This window comes from Cebus imitator, unplaced genomic scaffold (assembly GCF_001604975.1).
Source record: "Cebus imitator isolate Cc_AM_T3 unplaced genomic scaffold, Cebus_imitator-1.0 Scaffold735, whole genome shotgun sequence".
Taxonomy (NCBI): domain Eukaryota; kingdom Metazoa; phylum Chordata; class Mammalia; order Primates; family Cebidae; genus Cebus; species Cebus imitator.
This window is the reverse complement of record NW_016108050.1, coordinates 517,003-528,952: the sequence shown is the minus strand read 5'-3', so window position 1 is coordinate 528,952 and position 11,950 is coordinate 517,003. Positions and strand designations below refer to the sequence as shown.

Here is an 11,950-nt window from a genome sequence, read left to right as displayed (position 1 = left end):
GCTGTAGTGCAGTGGCTCGATCTCGGCTCACTGCAATCGCTGCCTCCTGGGTTCGAGCAATTCTCCTGCCTCAGCCTCCCGAGTAGCTGGGACTACAGGTATGCACTGCCACGCCCAGCTAATTTTTTTGCATTTTTAATAGAGTCTGGGTTTCACCAAGTTGGCCCAGACGGTCTTGATCTCCTGATCTCATGATGATTGCCCACCTCAGCCTTCCAAAGTGCTGGGATTACAGACGTAAGCCACTGAACCTGGCCGGTTTTTGCATTTTTAAAGGACTATGAAAGAAACAGAAAAGAAACAAAGAGAAATATGCAACAGAGATCATATGTGGCCCACAAAGCCTAAAATATTTACTACCTGACCTTTCCAAAAAAAGATTTGAGAAAGTTGGTTTAGTAGGACGAAATGAATTAAAGTTAACTTCACATTGTTGCCTGAAAGAGAAGAAAATATAGACTACCTACATTCATTTGAACTTCATCAATCCAGAATTTTTTGGTAATTTAATTTGAATTAAATTAGCATTTAAATACTAAAAAATCAGCTGAATTATATAAATAATATTATCCAGAATATTAAGCGACCAAGAGAATAGACTGGTATTAAGGATTTCATTTTAGGAATGGTTATATTAAAATAGATGTTTAAAATGATGGTCAAGTGGTATAACTACAAATGTTTACACTAAGTGAGTGTGTCAGAAATGCCCCTAAGTCTTCAATAATTACAAAATAACTATCTCCTCAAACCTGTTTCCAAGGGAGGGATAACTGCACAGTATTTCTGTCTGTTTAGAGATAAGAAGATACTATGTTCATTGCGATGAAAGCTTGATTCTTATCCTCTGTCCATGGTCCAGAGGTGTGCATATCATTAATCCTTATTAAGCTCATTGGTGATGCTCTTTTGCAAACAGATTCTTTCAAATGCAGAAGGCTTAAGGAAAGTGGGTATAAAGACCCTCAAATGGATGCCAAAGTGCTACAGAGGCCACAAAGTAATAAAACAACATTTCCTTTAAAATAGTCATTTTCCTTCTATGCACTACTCACTCCCCCAGCTATCCATTTTTTTGCAAATATTTGAGTTTGCTTTATTTCCATGTGTCAGTTTTAAACATGGTGGGCAATGCAGATGAGCAAGACCTAGTCCATGCTTTCAAGGAGTTTATGCTTGGAAGAAACGGGATGAAAAATAACTACATTTAAAAAGAAGAAATAAATGTGGGCACTAGGAGGGATAAATTTTTTCTGGAGCATAGAAGAGGGGGAAAATGACTTCAATTTGGCCCCAGGAAGGTGTCGCTAGAACAATGCCATTTGAATAGGACTTTGAAGGACCATTGTGTAACATTGGACAAACATCTTGGGGAAAATATTCTAAACTTGCAAAAGGAGAATGGGAGAAGGCCAAAACACAGGAGTGTATTTGAGGAATGCCATGAGTACCTGTAGAGTACAAGGAGGGAGAGTAGGAAATTGGAGCCAGGTCTTCTAGGGCTTTGAATGCCAGGCTCAGGAGCCATCGTGGGGAACCGTGTTATCACAGCAGTGCTGTAAGATAAATCTGCCTCACAATCACTGGGAGGGCACGTTAGAACTCAGTTCTGGACTCCACCCTCATAATTACTGATTCAGTTTGTCTAGAGTGGGATCAAGAATTTGCATCTTCAATAATTTCCCAGGAGATGCTGGTCTTTGCAAGCCACTTCTGGAGAGTTTATATGATGACTGTGTATAGGGTAGTTTAGGAAGGGAGAGACCAGAGATGGAGACATCAGCCAGACAACATTACACCATCCAAGTAAAGAGGGAGGGACAAGCTGACAAGTGGAATCAATAAAAATAAGAGAGCCAACTGTCGTCAAGAATGGGTGTTGACTATACTGGTTTTTATTCAAAAAGTGAAAATCCAGTTCCATGTTGTTTTTGTTGTCCCATCACTATATAACTGAAGAAATTGCTTTCATGAAATATTAAAGCAATATAAAGCCAAAAATGAATTTCTATTAATATGATAGAAATTCTGTTAATATGATTTGAATTAGTTCAAAGTTATGTGTTAAAGGGTTGACTTCCTTCCAAATGATGTGAAAGGATGTCTTTTATTTCTTCTGATATTGAACTGGCTTAGGAAAACAGACCTAAACTAGGAAGGTATATAAATGTGAGACTATTCCTTTTAATATTGGAAACTATATGTAGAGATAAAAACTTTGAGCTCGTAATCTGGGATTTGATGAGACTACAAAAGGGCATCTAATCAAGTCTACTGCTCTCAGGAATAATTTATCCCAAAGTCTATCAAGATCTATAGTTGTATATTTTATTTATTAAGACCATGAAGGTAAGACTCCAGGAGAGGTACAGGCAGGGTTAGGAGCTCTGGACAGTTTAAATACACGTCCAAACGTTTAGAGCTTAGATGAAAACTGTGTATTCAATACTATTCTAAACTCTTGCTATTTATTCATACTAATTTGACATCTAATAACTAATCAAGGCAATATTTTCCTTTTACTTTTCCTAGAGATTTATCCTGCAATAAAATACAGTCTATTGAAAGACATACATTTGAATCACTACCATTTTTACAGTCTATGTAAGTTACAAATAAAACTTGATTATATTTGGAATTTTTATAAAACTTAATTATAAACCTCTTTGCTATTCATTTTGAAATATGATTAAAATTTTACCAGTAGAAAGTTAACTAAAATTATATAGCAAATCCTTTTTGTCTCTAGCAAAGATTAGTGTGAACATTATTACACAGATCATAGTGAATTATCAGAGAGCAGTGGTTCTCAACTGGTATGATTTTTGTACTCGGGTGACATTTGGCAATGTCCAGAGACAGTTTTGGTTGACAAAACTGTGGGTGTGCTCCTGGCATCTGGTGGGCAGAGGCCAGAGATGCTGCTAAATATCCTCCAGGGTACAAGACAAACCCCCACAGCAAAGAATTTTGTTTTCTTTTTTTTGAGACAGAGTCTCGCTTTGTCGCCCAGGCTGGAATACAGTGGCGCGCTCTCAGTTCACCGCAGCCTCTACCTCCCGGGTTCAAGCAATTCTCCTGCCTCAGCCTACCAAGTAGCTGGGATTATAGGTACCCACCACCACGCCCAGCTAATTTTTTGTATGTTTAGTAGAGATGGGGTTTCACCATGTTGGTCAAGCTGGTCTCAAACTCCTCACCTCATGATCCGCCCGCCTTGGCCTCCCAAAGTTCTGGGATTAAGGCTTGAGCCACTGAGCCTGGTGGCAAAGAGTCATAGAGACCAAAATGTCGATGGCACTGAAGTTGTGAAATCCTGTTCCAGAGAAATAACGATCACTAAACACAAGTATTTACTGAGCATTCACTGTTTTGTATCTAATGTACCACATGTGCAATGTTAAAGTATAAATCATAAGCTAGTATCGTCCACAGTGAGATTTCCTTAGTGCACAGAGAAAGGATTGAGGTTATGTTCCATCCTATATAAATTAGAATCATGGCAAATGATAAATGTTCTGAAATAATTTTTTTTTTCCTTTGGCTTGTGTCTTTTTTTGTAGAAATCTTGGTTGCAATTTACTCACAGAACTGAGCTTTGGAACATTTCAGGCCTGGCATGGAATGCAGTTTTTACACAATTTGTAAGTGAAATACAAAATGAATACGTGTAAACAACTATTTACATGTGAAAACCTCATACAATTATTGGTTAGCTGGGTATAAGCCCATTACGAACTCTGAAAAGTATGTCTTAAGATCCATTCATTTTTCTCAAATGGGGAAACTAAAGTACAAAGGCCAACAGACTTACATAGCTTATATATGACTTGCTCTGCTTTTCCTAGCTCTGACCTTTGGCATGGGCAAGAAAAGGCATCAAAAAAATGACCCTCAAATTAGCCTTGTTGACAGGCGTGGTGGCTCCCTGGAGGACATTGTGTTAAGCTTCCTTCCTTGTAGCTAAATGTTGCAGACATTTAAGCAGTTAGAAACTGTGCATGTGAGCAGGAATCAAAGTTAAATCCAAAGTGTAGGGCCAGGTATGGTGGCTGACACCTGTAATCCCAGCACTTGGGGAGGCCGAGGCGGCTGGATCACCTGAGGTCACAGGAGTTTGAGACCAGCCTGACCAACATGACAAAACCTGTCTCTACTAAAAAGACAAAAATTAGCAGGATGTAGTGGTATGTTCCTGTGATCCCAGCTACTCGGGAGGCTGAGGCATGAGAATGGCTTGAACCCAGCAGTCGGAAATTGCAGTGAGCCGAGATTGTGCCACTGTCCTCCAACCTCCACCAGGCTAGTCTTGAACTCCTGTGACCTCAGGTGATCCGCCCCCCTCAGCCTCCCAAAGTGTTGGGATTACAGGTGTGAGCCACCACACCCAGCCAAGATGGTATTTATGTTAATTTATGGTGCAAAAAACAATTTGTAAAGAAAATACATCACCATAGCTTAATTCCATATACTTTCCTGACTACTCTTTGACCATAAATACAAATTTTATTCCCTTGCAGCTCAAAAATTCTGTGATTTCTCTGTATAACATAACCGGCAAATCAGAGTGGGTATGTTCAATGCCCTGAAGGGGGCTTTAGACTCAAGGTGAAGATTCTCCTTTACATCTGACTTTAGAAAGAACTTTCCACCTCTCTTGTATTTCAGAAATCTAGTTTCACACAGTTCATTTTGAGGTAGAGGGAGGTGTTCAGGAAGTGTCTTGACTAGAGCAACAGTTTCTGCAGATGCTCCTCTCTGTCCTCCTTAATTTGCTGATGCCTAACTTAGGAAAAAGACACTGAGGGTCTGTTTTTCTTTTGCCCTCACATCGGAGAACAGGCTCATTAGGTCCCTCCACCAAGAGGTGTAGATAGCATTAATAAAATGTCTTAAACTCACCACTGTTACTAAGCACTTTATAACACTGGGAGTCCCTCATAAGAATCTGGTGGCTGGGAGCAGTGGCTCACGCCTGTAATCCCAGCACTTTGGTAGGCTGAGGTGGGTGGATCGCCTGAGGTCAGGAGTTCAAGACCAGCCTGACCAACATGGTTAAACCCCATCTCTACTAAAAGTACAAAATTAGCTGGGTGTGGCGGCAGGTGCCTGTAATCCCAGCTACTCAGGAGGCTAAGGCAGGAGAATCACTTGAACCCAGGAGGCAGAAGTTGCAGTGAGCCGAGATCATGCCATCGCACTCCAGCCTGGGCAACAGGGTTCGACTCGGTCTCAAAAAAAATAATAATCTGGCCAGCTTCACTACAATTACGTAGGCAACACCGAGAAAACGCTGGAATCACAGCTGATTAAAATGAATGAATTCACTCAAAAACATTCACTCAGTGCCATGTCCATTTGTGCCAGGTACTGTACTGAGTCCTGGGGGTACAAAATCCATCTCAAAGACACACCAAGATGGGGACTTTCATACCTCAAAGAGGAAGCAGATGCTGTTGGGAAAACATAGGAGAGCCATGCTGGGATCTGTACAGCAGGGTGACAAGGGGAGGACAAAGTAGGAATGGGTGGTGGGTTAAGGAAGACTCGAGGAGACAGCACCTGGCTTATCTCTAGTTTCTGTGTTCATCTTAAACAACAGAAAAAGGCATTTGCTTCATGGTGATGAGAAAAATCAGAGCTAGCTGATATTGGAAATTACTACTCATTTCATATAAACAGAATAGGGCTGTAACCCTTCAAACCTAAGTCACAGTTACTTTCAAAGATTGACACAACGGTCTCAACACAGCAAGTGTATGTTGGGGGCTGGGCTCTTTTGTTTGGAGTCAAATTTTTCTAGTACACAAAGCTACACTGCAGAGTCATATTTGGTATATGTGACATATATCCCCATTGCATTTTGTTCCAAAGGCAAATTGCCAAGTAGCTTTATGACCAATATGGCACCATTCTGTGGTGTTTTTAAGTTGAAAGAATGTATTTTCCTGCATTACATAAGTTCGAAGAAAAAAAAGAGGTCCCAGCTGTGGTGGATTGATGGTGAATTGAAAAGAGCCTAAGCTTCAGGATTTCTCACTTGCACAGGCCCCTTCCAAGGTTCTGGGAGGGCGCCTGGCAAATTTTGTATTCATGATTTTTTATGTTTTCATTAGATAAGGTTCAGACCCCACAAAATTCTGAAATTGCCCCTGGGTTCCAAAAGTTACAACCCAGTAATTTCTTGAATGAAGCATCTATGTTACTGACAAATACTGACTGGCCAAGTTAGTGTGGTAGGATCAGTCTATTTTGAATCTGAAATCCATCTCAAAGGCATACCAAGAGCTTATTAGTGGACTTAACTGGGTTCTGCTGGCCCAAGCGCAGTAAAGCCAAACAGCTATATCAAGGGTTTGTATTGGGGAAAGGAGGGCATTTATTTGCAAGGCATCCAAGCAAGAAGGACCAGGCAGCTATCAAAGTCCCCCTCTGAATGGTAGCAATAATCATATCTCTTACAGATGAAATAATGAATGAAATGGTTTATGGAAAACCAGCAATGGTTGATCATCCTAAATGTTAAGTATGTTTATATTTTTTCCCTGACTTTAAAGTGCTTCTCCTTCATTTTCATACACAGGTCTAGTCTGATGGCTTATCTTTAAAAATTCTTCGTCATTTCATTGGTTCTAACAATACAAACTCCATAATTTTAGAAACTGGATGACTTTGCAATGTAGAAAGACTATGCTTTATTCAGATAGAGCACACTCACATGCTGGCTTGTCTGGGGCACATCAATATCGTGCCAAGAATGTAAGCACAAAGAGAGAATAAGAGGAAAATCCAGGCTTTATCCCACTATTAGAATATCAGTGATGTAGGTGCGGCCACACTGTGATGGCAAATTGAGCTTCAGTCACAAACATGCCTTGTTGTTCCCCCCAGTCTGCTGACATCAGCTTCCTTTACACAGCGGTAGATGCACAAAAGTTTGCACAGTTGAGGGTATTGTCATCACGTTTTGGTATGTACTGGAACAGAGAGGCATAAACATTAAAGACAAAAAGAACAACTCAGGTCTGTCCTTTGGGGTGATTTAGGGTGGCTGTTTATAATGGTTGAAAAGTCTTGAGATTTTCACACCTGGCAACTCTTACACTTTTCTTCTCTCACTGCAGTTTATTCTTCTCCCCTGTGTAACAAGCTGTCTTCTCGCAGAAACTTAGCATTTCTTCCTCTGCCCCATAGCAGTTTTTCAACACTTATATTTATTAGGTGCTGTTTATGTTCTAGACACCTAAGTGCTTATACAAGTGAGATAATATGTCCGAAGTTCTTAGAATAGTGCTTGGCATATGATAAATGTTCACTACATTTTACCTCCTATGAGAGCTCATTTTCATTTTTCCAACAACTCTGTGATGTGGATATTATTATCATTTCTATTTTGCAGATGAGGAAGTTGAAACTCAGAGATGCTGGGTAATTTACTTAGGTTCACACGGCTATTAAGTGGCAGAGCTGCTTACAAGCTTTGCAAGTAATTTTCTATGCAGCTCTTAGTTCCTCTGTAATAGGAGCTGAATGATGACAATTTGGCTTTGTGTGCATCGTATCCTACTTTCTAACTTGAATAGGACCTTTAGAGCAGTGACCTCCATTTCCCTCTGAGAATCCCATGCTTCTGGAGCTCCTGACTGTACCACTTCTGGGCATCCCCAGGGTTTATGCGCACTGGCCAGTGCTGGTGTGACATCATGATGGCTGAGCACCATCAGGTGCTGTGTCCAGCCCACTGCTAGGCGCTATACTCATTTATTCCTCAAACTGCCTTGGGCTGTAAATGCTACCCAGAAAGATTCATGTTTGTTACTCAAGTCACTTCACCAGAAAGTGACAGAGCCAGAATTCAAACCCAGGTCTGCCTGATTCTTGGTTATTCGTCATTGCCAGGGAGTCTTCTTCAAGATTATTCTCAAGAGTTTAAGATACAGGCTCATGGCCAGGTATGGTGGCTCATCCCTGTAATCCCAATACTTTGGGAGGCTGAGGTGGGCAGATCACTCAAGCTCAGGAGTTCAAGACCAGCCTGGCCAACATGGTGAAACCCCATCTCTACTAAAAATACAAAAATTAGCCAGGTGTGGTGACAGATACCCATAATCTCAGCTACTCTGAAGGCTGAGGCAGGAGAATCACTTGAACCTGGGAGGTGGAGGTTGCTGTGAGCCAAGATCATGCCACTGCACTCCAGCCTGGGTAACAGAGTGAGACTCCATCTCAAAAAAAAAAAAAAAAAAAAAAATAGGCTCACCATTTCAGATTCTCTAGACTTTGCCCCTGAAAAAGGGTTTACGTGATACAGTCAGAGGTCTTGTATTGAGGAGCTTGGTATGGAGAGATGTGTTTTCATGGCTTACAGACCTATGTAGATGAATAAAGGAAAGGGGTTGTTTTCTCCCCAAGTACATCACACATATTGGATGAGGGTCTAGGTCATCTTCTTATTTCTTTGACTACCTTCCTCCATGGAACCAGCTTTCCCTGACTGCCTTGGGATTCTAGCATAGATCATTTTGGAGTTTGTCATTTAAATTTATTTTCACGGGCCTGCTTTGGACATTTTTTCAGCTAAAGCTGCTAGGATTTCAGTACATCTAGGACAGTGATGACATGCTCCAGTCCTTTCATCTCTGTCTCCTCAGTTAATAGAAATGAAAGATAACCCATCTGTCTGGACCTATATAGAATAATTTAGAGAGAAAAAAAACAGCCAAGAAATATTCCCTTATTTTGTGAGCTACCTTTTTTCTGTCCCATTGTTCTGTAGCAAAAGGCTGGTACAAAAATATTTGAGATTTTCTCTTCTAATAAGGCATATTTAAAAAAAATATTTGGAGCAATACTTCTTAAACTTTGACTCTGAGACAGTCTTTGAGGCTAAAAGCTTGCCACATTTTATTCCCATAAAGATATCAAAAAGGCAATGGACTGGGAGTCAGTGCACCTTAGTTTAATGTATAAAATGAAGGACTTGAATCAGAAATGGAAATGATCATCTACTGTGCATATAAAAACACTTGAGGCCAGGCTTGGTGGCTAATGCCTGTAATCCCACCACTTTAGGAGGCTGAGACGGGTGGATCGATTGAGTTCCAGGAGTTCAAGATCAGCCTGGGTAACAAAGTGAGACCCCTGATCTCTACAGAAAAACTTTTTAAAAGTAGAAACATAAATATAAATAAATAAAAACATTCATATCATTTGGTTTGTGGAAAAGAGTTGCTATAGAGTCCTCAAAGTTGAGCGGTTGAGTCAGTTCCCACTCAGTCTCTCCATGGTCCAGACACAACCTTAGTCAAGAAAAGAATGCCCTCAAACAGGAGGAATATAGGATAATATTGAGTGACCCTATATTTTGATTTTATTGGGGTCAAATGCAAAGATCCTTATGTCAGTTGGAAAAGAGCTTCCTAATTCAGAGATAAAGCTGAGCTCAAGGCTACGGATGAGCTGTCAAGAGGGAAGAAACGTTGGAGAGTGAGATTATTTTAGAGGAAAGATGACAAACTTTGCTAAGTTAATTTGGCTACCTATTGCTTTACAGTTATTATTATTATTATTATTATTATCATTAATAGAAACAGGTTATCACTATGTTACCCAGGCTGGTCTCAAACTCCTAGGCTCAGGCTATCCTTCTGTTTAGGCCTCCCAAAGTGCTGAGATTACAGGCATAAGCTGCTGTGCCCAGCCTATAGTCATTGTTAATAGCTGGGAGGAAAGTGGGCAGGGGAAGATATAGAAGCAGGGGGTAGCTTACTTGCACAGAGTCCACCAGTGATCTTACAGGTTTTAATGCCAAAAAAAAGCATGAAGGATATTTAAAGCCCTAGTTTGAGAAACCATGCTTAACCAGTCATGTGGCACTCACATTCTTTCTTTCTCTGTGTAGCATTATCTTATTGAATATAAGTGTTACAAAACAGGTTAATGGCACTGAAAAACCATCTAGAATAGGAAGAAGAGGTTGATCACAAGGCAGGACAAGCTGTGTGGCTCCCAGCCTCGCCACTGACTCACTCTGACCATGGTCAAGGGAGAATGAATCTTCGCTCCTCTTTTTTCCATCTGCCAGCATGTTTTTTCTTCGCTCTGGTGTTCCATTTAGTACACCATGCGTCTTTGTGTTAAATTGAGATATAATCCACATACCATACAATGCAGTATTATAATGGGTACAGTTCAGTATTGATTAGTATATTCACAGGGTTACATAGCAAACAATCACCATCATCTAACCCCAGAACATTTTCATCACCCCAAAGAGAAACATGGCACCCATTAGCCGTCACTCTCCACTGCTCTCTTCCCTCAGGCCCAGATAACTACTAATCTACTTTGAGTCCCTACGGATTTGCCTATTCCAGATCTTTCATATAAATGTATCATACAGTATATGGCCTTTTGTTTCTGGTTTCTTTTCACAAAGCATGTTGTTTTTAAGGTCCACCCATGGTGTAGCATGTATCATTCCTTTGCAAGGCTGAGTGATATTCCATTGTATGGAGACATCACTATGTCAGTTCATCTATTCATCACTTAGTGGACATTTGGGTTGTTTCCATTTTATTTTGGCTTTTATGAATATTGCTTCTATGGACATGCATGTACTAGTTCTTGTGTGGACATGTTTTTAATTCTAGGGTGCATCCCTAGCAGTAGAATTGCTAGATCATATGGCATCTCTTATATTTAACTTTCTGAGGAACTGCCAAACTGTTTTCCACAGTGGCTGCACCATTTTACTCTTCCACCAGCAATGTATGAGGGTTCCAGTTTCTCCATGTCTTTGTCAACACTGTCATTGTCTCTCTTCTCATTACAGCTGTCCCAGTGAGTGTAAAGTAGTGTCTCACTGTGGTTTTTGAGGGATGTTTCCCTAATGAGTTAAGATACTGAGCATTTTTTATGTGCATATGGGCCATTTATATAACTTATTTGAAGAAATGTTTTTTTCAAATCCTCTCCTCATGTAAAATATTGAGCTGTCTTTTTATGGAATTATAAGAATTCTGTGTGTCTTCTGGATACTCTGCATATTAGACCTAATCAGATAATTTGCCAATATTTTCTCTCATCCAGTGACTTCTGTGACTTTCATAAGAGTATTCTTTGATGTACAAAAGTTTTTAATTTTGATTAAAATCTAATTTATTTTTCCTTTGGTTGTTTGTATTTTGGTGTCATTTTTGTGTATAAAATGTTTTATTCTTTAAAAGGGATCAAGGTTTGGTTTTAAATCAGGCTGCATACCTTTCATCAGTCTGACATTCCTTTCACCATGTCAGGCTGGCTTCAGCTAGTAATACTTCATTAAATTCAAAAGAAAAAATTGTTTTAAAAGAAAAAAAAAATCCAGTTTGGAGAAGAAAAAACTATTGCCTAAGTTAAGGTCATGAGATTTACTCCCATGTTTTCTTCTAAGAGTCTTATCATTTTGGCTCTTATATTTAAGTATTTGACATATTTAGCTTTTATTTTTATAATGGTATGAGTATAGGGGGTCTACCTTCTTTATTTTGCATATAGATGTCCAGTTGTTCCAGCACCAATAAAAAGAAACAACATTATTTCCACCCCTGTCAAAAACCAATTTTCAGGGGTTTATTTCTGGGTTGTCAGTTCTATTCTGTTGATTTATCGGTCTGTCCACATTCTGGTTTCACACTGTGACTGCTGTAGATTTGATTTGAGTTTTGAAATTGGGACATTTGAGTCATCCCACTTTGTTATTTATTAAGATTATTTTTTCTATTTTGGGTGCCTCAAATTGCCATATAATTTTAGAATTAGCTTGTCACTTTCTGGAAAGAAGCTAGCTGGGATTTTGATAAGAACTGTGCTGACAATAGCAAAGACATGGAAAATGCCCATCAGTGGTAGACTGGATAAAGACAATGTGGTACATATACACCATGGAATACCATGGAGCCACAAAAAA

The 11,950-nt window shown here is 39.7% G+C and overlaps 1 protein-coding gene and 1 long non-coding RNA gene across 2 annotated transcripts in view; one reads left to right on the top strand and one right to left on the bottom strand.

Moving 5' to 3' along the window:
• Positions 1 to 11,950, top strand: part of LOC108296725 (leucine-rich repeat-containing protein 37A3-like) — a 43,790-nt gene that overhangs the window by 11,930 nt on the left and 19,910 nt on the right. The gene's annotated exons all lie outside the window — the stretch shown is intronic.
• Positions 6,653 to 11,950, bottom strand: part of LOC119469606 — a 23,302-nt gene continuing 18,004 nt past the window's right edge. The window contains exons 3-5 of the long non-coding RNA XR_005198445.1: positions 10,309 to 10,319; positions 7,104 to 7,109; positions 6,653 to 6,662 (exon numbers count right to left, since the gene is read on the bottom strand). This is a non-coding gene — a long non-coding RNA (uncharacterized LOC119469606). The remainder of the gene's footprint in view (positions 6,663 to 7,103; positions 7,110 to 10,308; positions 10,320 to 11,950) is intronic.